The sequence below is a fragment of the Phalacrocorax carbo genome, chromosome 6 (genome assembly GCF_963921805.1).
Source record: "Phalacrocorax carbo chromosome 6, bPhaCar2.1, whole genome shotgun sequence".
Lineage (NCBI taxonomy): Eukaryota > Metazoa > Chordata > Aves > Suliformes > Phalacrocoracidae > Phalacrocorax > Phalacrocorax carbo.
The window spans coordinates 3,352,000-3,365,940 of NC_087518.1; the positions used below are offsets into that span (position 1 = coordinate 3,352,000).

General features: G+C 41.2%; 1 protein-coding gene across 3 annotated transcripts in view; it reads right to left on the reverse strand.

The window, feature by feature from the left end:
• LOC104047469 (contactin-4) overlaps positions 1 to 13,941 on the reverse strand; it is a 353,961-nt gene that overhangs the window by 272,766 nt on the left and 67,254 nt on the right. The gene's annotated exons all lie outside the window — the stretch shown is intronic.

Below are 13,941 nucleotides of genomic sequence, written 5' to 3' on the forward strand. Positions count from 1 at the left end.
CATGACCACGTTACTGCTGTTTATGTCCTGCGCAGCTCTTTTTCTTCTAAAAGATGTGCCTAAGTCATGGTTGCAGCTCCGACTGTCCCTCTGCCAATACGCAGTAAGTAGCTTCAGCATTCCCTGGTGTTTAGGGTACCGGCTCCTCCTGGCTTCAACCAAGCTCTCCCCGAGTTATGTAAGGTACAAATTATTTAATCAAGTTTAGCCCCATACAAGAAAAATCAAGTAATGGGGTAACAAAGCATACAATTAAAAATGGGGGTAGGAAGCTGGGTTAAATTCTCATTCCCTGTAAATTTCATACAAAAGCAGAATTTGACCTCCCATAACTGAGAGCACCAGCAAATACAGCGCCTAGAAACGTATTTCTGAACAAGTTACAAGTTTGCTTTCAAGGACGTTCACACTTAACTCATTAATCTTAAAAAAATATTTAATAGGTATTGCTCCTCATAGATTAACTACTGTCACCAGTTGCAACCTTCTTGGTGATACCTAAATCTTCTCAAAGGTCTCTAGAAATGCAATTAATGACTCAAGTACCCAGTGGTACGTCGCAGATCCTCAGCAATACCAGACCTGCCAAATATGGCGTTATAACAGCAGGATAAGATGTGTATTCAAGATCTTTCTCTCTAATATTTTATAGAATCTGAACACATGAACCATTTTCTTCTACAGTTCTCAGAAACCCCTGACTGGTATGATGCCCACGCAGCAGGTCAGACACCTAGGACACCGGAAAGAGCTGCTTTGGGAGTACAGCAGTAGCAGAGACTAGAATAAATTTCTCTCTGCTTAACCCCAGGCCAGGAGATCACCTATTCCCGCTACATTTCACTTACAGACATGCCAGACTTCAAAACAGCTCTTATTTTTTTTGAAACCCAGCCTGTTAGCTTGGGTACTTCTAACAGTGATAAAACACTGTATTGCCACCTCAAGTTCAGGCAGATTCAGGAAGTCCAGTGTTGTTAAACAGGTGTTAAAGAGCCACCTAAGTTTTCTATAGGCAGGAAAGGTCGTTTGGATACAAAGAGCCTGTATTTGTTCCTAGAATTCCTACTAGCATTGCCTGGTTAAGACCATCTGCACACTGGAAGCTATTGAAACACCAGAGAAAGGAGAAGACATTTAAATACATTCACTTTTCTTCAATACCGAGTTTAATATGTTTTGGGCTTTAATCTGGCTGCCTGATACGAGCAAACGGTCACTGTATTCTTATTATTATCACAATGAATAAAAATCAACCTCAGAGACTACAAATGCTTTCTCCACTGTAAGTAAACAACAAAGCTTAACAGGCTAGAGAGATATCAGGAGATAATCGCATCCTTGAGATATTTAACAGGCATGATAAGTACCACTGCCAGAATATGATTATCTTCTGATAACAAAAAACCCTAGAGTTTTCACACTGCTGCAGAAAACTCATTACTGGGATGGAAACCTGTATTTATTATTCCTGAATACGGAGCTGGCAGCTGGGAGCTATGCACAGAAGTTGCAGTGGAGTGGTTCGTTTCATGGCACGGGCTCTTGTGGTGACTATTCAGATGCTGAGTTAACCCCCTTGGTTATCCCGAGCTAAAACTGCACAGGACACAGAAATGAGCTTGCACAGCATTTAACGTCCTCCTACGAGCTCTGCTGATTGAGATGCAACCACTTCCAGGGAGAATTAAGTTGTATCTGACCATCAAAAAAATTGACAAAAAAATTACAGGAATATAGGATGGCCTATGGATAAGAAAAAAAAAAGTCCTCTTACATTTTATCACCATATTTGCCCCAGAGGCCTTTGGAAGTGGTCAATTTCTCAGCCCTCTTACAATAAGGATATAAATAATAAGCCTGTATGCAGAATGGGTTTCCTCTCCTGCCAACGCAGCCTCAGATCCAAAAGGAAACCCAACTCCTGCCAACGCACCCTCTGCTCCAAAAATAAACAGTCTGTTCTGGGACAACCTCCTCCTCTAGGAAACTTTCTGCGAGTGAATGAAGGTCATCTGTTCCAGAATAGCCATTCCCTCAGATGCTTTTAACTACATTAATGCGGTTTTTACTATTGATTAACCCTAACAAAAACTTGGCATGGAGGGTGTTCCTGTGACACCTCATTCCTCATGGCCAGCTCTGGGCTCCCCAGTACCAGAGAGACAGGGACATACTGGAGTGAGTCCAGCAAAGCACCAGGAAGACGACAGGGGAGCTTGGAGCATCTCCTACCCGAGGAGAGGTTGAGAGCACTGGGGCTTGCTTCCCTTGCAGCTGGAAAAGGGAAGGCTCAGGGGAGATCTTATCTGGTAGGGGGTTGTAAAGACAGAGCCAAACTCTTCTCGGTGGTGCAGTTAAACATAAGGAAACGCTTTTTTCCTGAGAGGGTGAACACTGGAACAGGTTGCCCAGAGACATTGTGGCTCAAAACCCCACTGGACACAGCCCTGGGCAACCTGCTCTGACCCAGGTTGGACTGGATGGTCTCTGGAAATCTCTGCCAACCTCAGCCATTCTTCAGTACACTTCAAAGATGTTTTTTTCCCCAATGAAAACCAAAATGTATGTTTGTGGGGGGAAAAATGAGAGGGTTGTGTTTTGATGAATTTATTATTTTTAAATTAAAACCATTGCCAAAGAATTGCCAGTCACAGACACAAGCATAGTTTGAGGTGCTCGGACAGGACTTCTCTTTCCCCACCTCCTACCAGGCTCACCACCTATAGACACAAGCAAAAAGATGATCTAACTCAGTGCCTTCAGTTTCTTGCCAGAAACAAAATCTAATCTGAAGGAGTGGATAACTTCCACGCAGTCAGTACTGTTCTGTCCTACCAACTCTATTTCGCTGAGCAAAATGTCAAGTGTATGTATCTGGACAAGAGGTTTCTGCATCATAATCTTCTCTTCTAAGTACTTGAAAGCACTTGGACTCCTATCTCTCTGTGCACCAAAGGCATGAATTTACCTGCAGAGAGACACCTCTTCTCTTTGAGGATGTTATTTCCTTCCTAGAGCCACAGTCTACTGAATTGATATGACTAAAGTGGTTTTATTTTTAGTTTTAAGTGCTTTATTTTATTTGTATTTGGTGTTTGCAATAGTTAACCCATCAACCAAAGAGACATCCCCTTCGCAGCTGCAGGGAAGCAGCTTTTCTCCTAAACCAAGGGAAGAACGAGAAGCAAACCAGGCGGCGCTTACCAGCAGTGCAGAATGCCTCTAATAAGAATCCGCCAGTCCACATCCTATTTTCTCCCACACCTTTGTGTCACACCACTGCTGATTAAGGTGTCACTTCACACGATATGGAGAGATTGTAAATTGGGAACGTGATAATTCCACAGGTATCCACCTGCCCTCCCGCATAACAAAGGACTGGCTTGATTTTTTTCTGCAGGTAGCAAGTAAGTTCTGGAAAAACCCAAACTGCTCGTGAGGACCACCAGCCAGATTATCATTCTGAACAAAATCATTTAATATTATGATTATTATAATATTATGGTATTATCTATAAAATATATAATCCATTATTATAGATTAATTTTCTTACTCAAATTCAGGCTTGCACAGATTAAGTTCTAAAAACAAAAACCAAGGGATTTGGTAAACAAGCCTACTAAAACTTCCAGGCTTCCTTTTTCTATTCTAATGCAAGAGCAATCGTCTTCTAATCCCAGAGCTTTACCCCCAGCACTCCCCCCTCACCCCCCCAAGGAAATGTAAACAGCATTTTATTTTAGAATTGGGACATCATTTATACTTCAGGCACGATTAGCCAAAGACATTTCTATAAACTCATGTATGGCATACAAAATGGGCCTGGTGCTGTTTATACAGAAGGTGCATTCTCTGCCACAGCCTCCTTCCTGATAGAAGAATGAATAAACAACCATTTTTTATCCCGTATATTATATTCAAGGCATTTATGTATTACAGTGCAGTCCATGTTAAAAACATGCCCACCATGTGCAAGCCTTGGCAGTCCAACGAGAACGTAAAATACTCTTCAGAAAAAGCAAATCGTGCGAAGCTCTGGTTTTGTCAAATCTCTGAGATACGCCCATGCGGGACAGCGATTTCTGAAGTGGAAGTGGAAGAAGTTGGCTCCTTCCCTGTTCCTGTAAAGCGTTCTTCTGATTCCAAGTGAATTACTGCTAATTACTACTATGAAGAACACAAATAGGCAGATCTCTCTGCCTGTGTTTATGGAAAGCTCACTGCACTAACCCAAATGACAAATGAAAGTTTTCCACAATATTTTAGAAAGATAATCGTGCCATCTGGGAAGCTATGTCACAGCTGTATAAGAGTGAGCAGGCCCCAAGATGTGTAATAACTCCTTCTGTGCTGAATTAATTTCAGTTGTGTTTTGGTTTGGGGTTTTTTTAATTTTAGAACATTCTGGCACTTGTAGTATTTTAACACGGCCGTCTGAATATGCATCAAAAGAGTTCTTTCAAACAGGAGAATACCAGCATCATTTATATAAGCCCAGAAGTCCGTACGTGCATTTGCACTTGCTTTTTGGTGAACCAAGGAAAAGAATCGAGTGGGCAATGTAGCTGCCAAAAGAAATACAGCTGAGAAAGGTCTCCTCAACAAGGTAGTCAAGTTCCCTACAACTCCATAGTTTGTTTTGTGGTTTTTTTGAGATATTATACATATTACACCAGGAGGACATCTGTATCTCTTCACAAGATCATTATCAGGGAACTACAAATAAAAACTCATTTAATCAGTACCAGTTTCTTTATTCCTGCAGCCTGTGCTCTTGCTTCTGTCCTTTATAAAAAGGGGATAAGAAAAGAACTTAAGAATATACAATATTTCCCAAAGTATGTGGACCATTATGCAGGGACAACGATATTATAAAGTTAAATATACAATTCCTCATTGATACTGCATTTGGATAGACCTTAATAAAAACACATCCAGAACATCCACGCGTTTCCAAGTTTATCCAAGCGTACAGTAGTTACCGGGGCCCCAAGTGGATTCAACACTGAGCTTACTTTTACTTTTTTCTTCCTCCTTTGGCAAATTCCCCTACTTTAATATCTTTATCATTGACTACAACTATCACCTCACCTCAAAATCCACCTTTTAACGCCTGTACGCCTGCTCATTCTGCCCTATCACCAGAAGACAACCAGCCTCCTCTAAGAGCCATTATTAGGGTCCAAACACCTGAACATCTCTAAGTGGACATTAATAGCTCCAACTACAACCAACGGTACTTTCTTCCCATTTTCAAATAGGAGTAGATATCCTCCAAAGTTAAAACTACTAAAAAAAAAAGAAATATGAAGAGATATTGGAAGATACAGACTTCGTATGGACTTCACTCCCTGCATCTAAAAGTCAGCTCCAAAAATAGTAAATGTGGTCAGAGAAAGAAAGTTTATCCAATTTTACTGCTTGATCAACCAAAAACCTGGCACCGTATTGAAAGTGAACCTCATGGAGCCAATGTTTTTCATCTAAAAAAAAAAAAAACAGACCATTTTAATTCATCTAATTCTCCAGAGAGATACCTTCAAAATCAGGAAGGGCTCCAAGGCAGAGCCAAGAGTACAGTATGCATACAGCTATCTTTAGATACCTCTGAGCAAATTCAGACGCTCGCAACACTATCATAAACGTTAGAGCGACCAGAACCACCGCTCTCTGAAAGCTGTACGACAGACTGTAGCAGCAGATTTGTTTTTACGAAGAGAAAGATACAAAGATTATTGAAGTTAATTACTTTTCCACTTACACAGACAGTTTCAGCTTATGTTCTAGAAATGAACGTTCTTCGCAAGCCATATTAATCTAAAATTCTCGTAACAGATTATAAGCCGCAGTTTACTTCTGAAAGACTCCAAGCATTAGCACAAGATTAAGCAGTGAACATTATCCCCAGACAAAGGCAAGGTATAGAGAGCAACACCAACTTCAAAAAGGCTTTTGCAAAAATCACTGTGGAGCCATAAATAGTGCTTTTGGCACAACCTGCACCTGGGTTTTCTCCCACAGAAAATATGTAGAGAAGATCTCTCTCTGTGGCACTGGAGAAGCTTAAATCTAAATAGACCAACCTTAAAATAAATGAATAAATATATATTAAAAACATCTTTCTATCAGAGTGCAAAATCAAGGAATCACATCTAAGCACGCACACTCAGCTATTCAGAACTTGGAAGAAAGGGTGAAAATGCCAAAAGGGACCTTCTCCCAAGGGCTGGGCTCACCTTCATTATTTCCTACTGAAATAGAGGGAAAGCCCCAATATATTAAATACTTTGTCCAGAAAGAAATAGTGTTATGCTCTGTTAGAAGCTACAATGCACTAAGAAGTCCAATGGTCCACGGATACAATCAGCAGCATTCTGCGTAGGAGCCCATAAGAAACTGGGGACACCATGGGATGAACAGTATAAAATACTATAAAGAACTTAATAAAAACTCAGTGTAAATGCTAAGACAAACCCACAGCAGCTGGGATGAATCAGCACATGACAACAGTTTAATACATACGAGAGTAGGAGGATTACATGTCACACTGGGACTGTGAAATTTCCATACTGGGACCTTTAAACTTCCCTTTCAACAGCTGCAGCTCATATCGCAACGCTCATTTTAATCCATTATTCTCCACGCTGTGCAATGCAGAGGCACAACAAAGTACCAGAGCTACGCTTCCAAGAGAGAACTTTATAAATCTCAAACCATTTGGTCCCAGTGGGCCAAGTCATAGGAGCACGGCGATACCTGAAGCCAGCCTTGCACCACCCTCCCACGACCACCCGTGGAAAAAAACCTCTGGATTTTGAGGGAAATGCTTAAAGGGAATACTGGACAGGGGCAGTGGAGCAGCAGCCCTTCACATCTCTTTAGTTACGCTGAGTAACTCGTCAGCGTAATGAGACATCACGAGCATTCAGATAGACTGTATTTGCTTCTCTGCTCGTTCTTCCTCTTCATATCCAGATCTGGGGCCAAGCTACCGCTCATGGGTTTAGTTTCACAGCAGGCTTTTTCAACACCGGGCTCTAAACAGGAATAATCAGAATCTGATGTGCACTCATGAAATCAAAATGGAAAGACCCGTTCTCCCTGGTGCGCGCCTGCTTTTTTTGACAAGCACTCAGACTTCTGGCAAGTGCCGCCTTGACCAGCAATAATATCTCTGCTCATCAACCCTGGGCTCCCACGCTGGGTGCAGCCATGTCACAGCTCCTGACCCATGCAGCGGCGATGGGAGGTCAATCACAGCAAGATCGGTGACCTGACACGCTGCCCAGACTTCAGCCTTACCGTTTCTTTTGATTTTTAGGGTCTTTTTTTCTCCACTCCTTAAAACAGGTGCATTAAAATGTGTGTTGAGCTGTCACAGCAGCAGAATGAAGAAATGCAAGGGTTGAGAGATATCAAACGCAGCTGGGAGAGAAGGGCTTGGGTGAACCTTGCAGGAACCTGCTGAAAACAGCCAGAGCCTGCACAGGAGAAATACCCCAAAATGACAGGTCTATAGAAAATATGTAATTGAAGTCTAGCGTTTTGCATAAATACACTGTAACTGAAATACAGCCGCAGAGGCAAGATTTCCAACTTTTTGGGGCTTTGCAAATCCTTCAAAGTTATTTCGACATTTATTTGTGTATGTATAATACTTTAACAGAGGAAAAAACCCTCTAATTCATGCAGAACAAGTAGGTAGATAATGTTTCTTATCTAGTCAGTAGGAATGTTTAGTGCCTTTTTTATAAAAACATGCTCAGAACATCCTACAGAAAGGACCAATTAACCGCAGATTTGTGCATTTGTTCTGAGCAGTAGCATTAATAATTTGAAAACGCGGTGGTATGCACAGAGCTGAATTCATACTGATAATTGCTTCGGTGCAATTTACGTCAGAAGGAATACGGTATACCGGCAGATAATAATACAGTAAATTAAAAATAGAATTTGCATAAAATTAACGTACCATTAAACTTGGCAATATCGATAGAAGTACATCGTGAAGGTCAGCAGCCAAGAACTAAAATCCCTAGATACGCACCGCCATACTGACACATGAAGAGTAATCTAAAGACCCCAGTATGGAAGTTTCAGAGCAAAGACAAGCAAGAGGTCAGAGAGAGACCAGAAGTCAGACTCGGGCCTGGTGTAATTCCATTAACTTCAGGGAAATTGCATCAGGCTCCACCAGAGATGCTGAATCTGGCACTCGTTCTGTGAAACGTACCCTGAATAAATACGCAGCATTTACAGCTTCTTGCTGGTTCGCTCAGGTTGCCTTGGTTTTACCGAGTTGTTACAAAAGTCATCGTTATTTGGATGTGGAAACATTAGAAAGTTATAATACCGATTTAAGATAAAGCATGTTTATTCATTAATCAAAAATGCAGCCAAGTATTTCCTACAATCTAAAACATACGCTTATTCCTCTATTTTTCCATCATTGAGGTTTTTAAAAATATGCAAGTGTGCTGAAACACCACCCAAAAAGGAAAATAAGACCACCTAATATTTTTCCCTACAGGGCTTTTAAATCACAATGGCTCCAGGAGAAACGGTGAGCTTCCAACCAAGGCTGGAGCCCACGTCCACAAAGTGGGGGTGCTCAGGATTTTATACTAAAAAGATAGTGAATATTCTGACTTTCATTTATAACACTTCCATCAATGTATTTCGTTCTATACCTGAACACCCCTGTAGAAAGCCTGATGTGATGACTAGGATAAGACTAAAAACAACCTTTAGAATATATCTGGAATTCAGACTATCACAAAAAGGAAAGTCTTTCCAAAAAATAATTGGGAAGGTTTTTTATATAGCTTTGCAAAGATCTGGGTGAAGTTTCATACTATCCTTCCCCTAAAGGAGGATACTTCAACTTAGAAGAATAAAGTTCAAATTCACAATTCCTTATGACAAAAGCTACCGTTAGAAATACCGAATGCTTTCCAAGTGATTCTCAGCGTACACAGTTTCCTCATAAATTATGAGGTGACAAATGGGAATTTTTTTACCGTATTCTTTCAAAACATTGCAGAAGCAAGTGAGACTAGTAGAAGACAACTAAACAAACTGAATTATTACACACGACCGTTTTCAAGCACGTGTTCAAATCGCACTGAAAATACCACGCACCTCAGTTTCCCACGTCTCCCGGTTCCAGCTGCCTGGATATTAGGTCCAGGAGTTGGAAGACACGCTGCACTCTACCAATTAGAGAAGTAATAAAATGTGTTTTGCTCAAAGAAGCGTAGGTATAACAACTAAAGCCCCCACACGAGTCCGTTTTGGGACCAGTTTCTGGGAAAACGGTGCAATGTTTTCTAGCTGACAGATGTTGCACCTGGGAATACCCGGGCATCTTACGGAGTTTTCCATCCCACTGCGGTTGATTCAGCATGCTGCTAAATTCTAACAGGAACTTCTTCCATTTTCTATATTTCTGACATGCAAAATGTGAACAAAGGCAACCACATCCAATACATTATATTTAATAATTACAGAGACTGAGGGGGCTTTTTTTTTTCTTTTACAGTAACAGAGGAGCGTACAATGATTCACAGGCAGCCTCACATGCAACCCCTTCACCTCCAGCGATGGTGACGGCCTACGCCTGCTGCCGTTTGGCCACCAATATTACCACCATAAATCAGAAATCCTCGCTGCTAATCCGTGCTATGAAATCCCTTCAGGATCGTGGAACAAGGCAGCTTCTTGCCACAGAAAGAGCATTTGCTATTCTTCATAAATATTGTAAGGGCTAGATCTGAACATCAAGAATATTTCAAAGATCAATTAACACAGCTGCAGCTGAAGCCATGCATTCTGCCTTCCCACGGAGGAGTCTGACTCGCGTTGTCGCGGACAAATCAGACCCGATAGAGAACAGAGTCATTAGAAACAAGAAACTGGGTGAAAGCTTCCGAGCACTGCGGAGTATATTTAACAGGCACCACCAAAACATCGAAATAAATGAAAATGAAGCATTTAAACAATGCAGTCCTCTTCCATGAGGCACGATGACAGCTCCCTAGGATAGAGAATCACAGTGCTGGAACATCAGCGATTTTAAAGAAATTACTGGCATGCTGTGTTTGGTTTACTGTCTCCCACCTTACATTTTACAAACTGTATCAAAGCACATAGTATAACGGCTCCAATTTCTTTCACAGCAGCTACACCATGTGAGAAAAATTGACAGATTAAATAGAATGTAACTGCCAAAGCAACTGTGAACTACGGCTGCCCAAGAGAAGAAAATGATGTTCCTGAATATCATGTCAAGAAGCGCTTTTGTGATCAAATGCAACAAGAGTCCATTTCATTATAATACCCTTAAAAAAAAGGCAAACGACTCTTCCTTCACCTCCTTCCATAGGCACAAAACATAACGACAGCTCGTGTAACCCTCCCATCTTCTCATCTGAAGAGGCTGAGTAGAAATGCCACATACAGAACCACACTTATTGAATTTTTTTTGGCTATGTGCGCTTTTATTTTGATGAATTCAAGCCTGACCTGTTTCGGGGGGGGGGGGGGGGGGCAAGAAAAAATCTGGTCCTAACAGAAACTGATGATGCTGCGTTAAATGAACCCCCCGTTGCTTCACTGAAGAGACGAGCACTAATCTAGCCAAAACACTGGAAGTTCACTACTTTATCAACGCTGATATGCACATGCCTAAGTGCCAGTGACATATGCATACATGCGTTATTTATCTTGCTCTGCATTCATTAAATGGACAAATTGATATCTCAAACATTTTAAACTCATGCTGTCTTCTCCAAGTATTACAGGCTCAGCGGAACGGGCCAGCACTGCTTCAGAGGCTAGATGTGTTGTTATCCGTGTTGGATAGACAAGAAATGAAGAGATAAAGGCATTTTATGGTATTGTTTATGAAACAAATACCAGATGATACCCCACACCAGGGCACCCCCCAACAGGGTCACTGTCCTGCGTTATACTGAAGATAAACAAGCCAGCCCTTTTTTATGTTAAGAGTTCATAATTTAGCTATTGGGATAAAACTTGCAATACTCCATTTCTAGGCTACATTCCTGTTAAATCTACCAGTGAATGTGCTTTCTTTAACCCTTACTTTATAAAAGAAAAGCAGTAAATAAATCAGTCGACATTGGCAGCTCTGAGAGAGGCGGGCAAGAAAAAGCTGTAAAGTTCTCCAGAGATGGGTGCGATGAGCCCAGCTCCAGAGCCATTCGACAAGCCTGGCTGGGCAACACAGCTATTCTCTGGCATGCCACTCTCTAAACAATGAATTTTTCCTATGAACCATCTGCATTTCTACAACTTCAAACTGAGCCCAAGCATAGTCTTAGTGACTTATATATTTCCAGCTGGATTACAGTCCTTCATTAGAATCATAGAATCGTTAAGGTTGGAAAAGACCCTTAAGATCAAAGTAACCTTAAGAGCAAAGTAAAACGCCAAAGAGCCAAACCACAACATCTTTACGGGGAAATAGATGCTCCAAATCCCTCTGTGATTTGGCATTTAGTTGACTTTTACTAGACTGCAGACAGGAGTGAAACCGTCCAAACTTCAGCCAGCCAAGGTAGCAGCCAACCTCATCTTCAGATCAGATGTTCCCCTCCCCACGCTGCCTCCTGTGTTGCTCGATGGGCTCTACACCCACGTGAGAGGATCTGAATGTCAAACTGAAATATAAACATTAATCCAACAACTGACTCTCAAGGTTCTCTGTTTTGCCAGGATTTCTCAGATTACTTCTAACTAATGAGATTTATTCCATGTAAATAAGAGACAATTGGCCAGGTTAAGCAAAACAGCATTAAGAGGTTAACCAGCATGTTAAAAATGCACAGCAACTAGCAGAATGTTGAAATACTTGAATTATATATTAAATGGGGAACACTAGTCAGTACAAACCAAATACTGAAAATAACATTAAGCAGTTGAGTTTAGATGAGAAGAGCAAGAGTATGTCAAATCAAAACAGACAATTCATTATCAACAAAACCCTCTGTATCTCCACCTTCAAGCAGCTCATAACTCCTTCAAGCTACAACAGGGTGTGTTGGGAAGAGTGTGAAAGCTAGGAGAAATTCTTTGCTTTCACCAATTCCAGTCAGACTAATGTTGTTATAAGGGAGGCTGCTTCTTGTTTTCACTCTTAAAATTCAGTGTCTTCTCCTGTCTTCAGTTCTCACCGTTCTGCATCCCGTCACTTCAAACCCTTATGTCGGAAGGTGGCCACCCTGCCATCATGGCAGTACCACCGAGTCCCCAGTCCCAAGGGCAGGGAGACAATTCAGCAACTCCAGTTGCCTGGATGGTGTTTTAAGAAGCCCTTTAAGACCGTCTTTAAGAAGACAGTAGCAATTACACAATGTCGCTGTATTACCAGTTCAACCTGAAACTGCCTCATTTCTAGTTTGTTATCCACAACCAAAGTGATTTACAAAAAGGATTATTAAGTGTACCTGCATATATGTTAAATCAAGTAAAGTCAACTGTAAAGCATTCAAATTGTCTGTGCACTAGTTAATGATTTCTGAAAGCCCTATTAAATGAGTGCTGGAATCTATTTGCCATCGTTTCTGCTGCTTTCAGCTACTCCGCTAACCAACCAGCAAATGAAATGGAAGACCAACCAGCATGCACTGGGCCCAGCACTCCCTCCAACAGCACTGCTAATCAGGCTGCAGCTCAATAGGTGTTCTATGAATTTAAGGACTAAAGTAACAGCTGTACACTTGTACTTGCCTTGGTACAAATTTTCTGTTTCAAAACACAAATAATTATAGACTGGGGGAGGAAGAAAGAAGGTAGAATAAGAGCATGATGAATATTACAAAAAAAATACCAGGAAAGCAATTATTTCTAACCAAAGTATTTTGGATTAGTCCAAAACATTTTTAAGTGTTAGAAGTATCTGATGGAAGCTAAAGTTCAAGTATTCTATTTACTCAGCTGGTCTGCACAGTAGGATAATGTACCGTGGACTTCTGTGCATAGGTACGCTGTGATCCCTGCCCTCACTAGAGGCATGGGTACCCTCCTGAATTCCTCCCCGTAATCGATCTTCCAGCAGCAGGTAGTCCAGGCAAGCAGCCCATTTTATACGAGGGAAATGATTTAGGGTAACAGTGATCAATGATCGAAAACTGCGACCCAGGGATACAAAGCTACAGTTCATAAAATACCATCATAGATTATCAGACTTAAAGTACTTCCGTTGCAGTTGTTGACCTTCAAGTTGAGATTATTTTTTTTCCTTAAGCCCTTTACATTTGTACTGAAAATACCATGGTGTTGAATGCCGGCCTGCAGCTGCATTTAGAGAGCTTTACTCCTGCATGGCTTTGGTGCGAGTTAGGTGGTGAGATTTCTCCTATTACACACAGATACTTGGTTTAGAGTCAATAAGACTGTTTTTAAAATCTCCAGAGCAAGCTCATTTCAAGACTAGCATATGCATACATAAAGCATACTTCATTCACACTGGCTGTGTTTTATTTTCTCTTTGAATAAGTACTGGAATATGTAAATGCTCTGAAGATACGCTGCTGTTCAGCAAAGCGAGGCCAGTGACTGTTACCAATACCGGTGTCAGGAGAAAGACAAGAGGAAAGGAAAGTGTTAGGTAGGTCTTGCTAGCCATTACTCTGAAAAATAAGACAATAAAAACAAGAGTACGACAAGAAAATTCAGCTGGTGTTTGGTTTCTGGGGCAATGCAGTAAGCAAGTGGTCAACGCTGGCTCGCTCTTTGAGATAAATGTCCACATAAAAGCATTTAAATCATAGAGGGCATTACTCACAGTAATACTGTATGATGGTCGTTTTGCGTTAGGCCAGAAATGAAGGTTATTTCTTTGCTGAACTAGCCTACTGAGAAGCATAAGAGCTTAAAAAAAAATAAGCTTATCACATCTACAACACTTCCAAG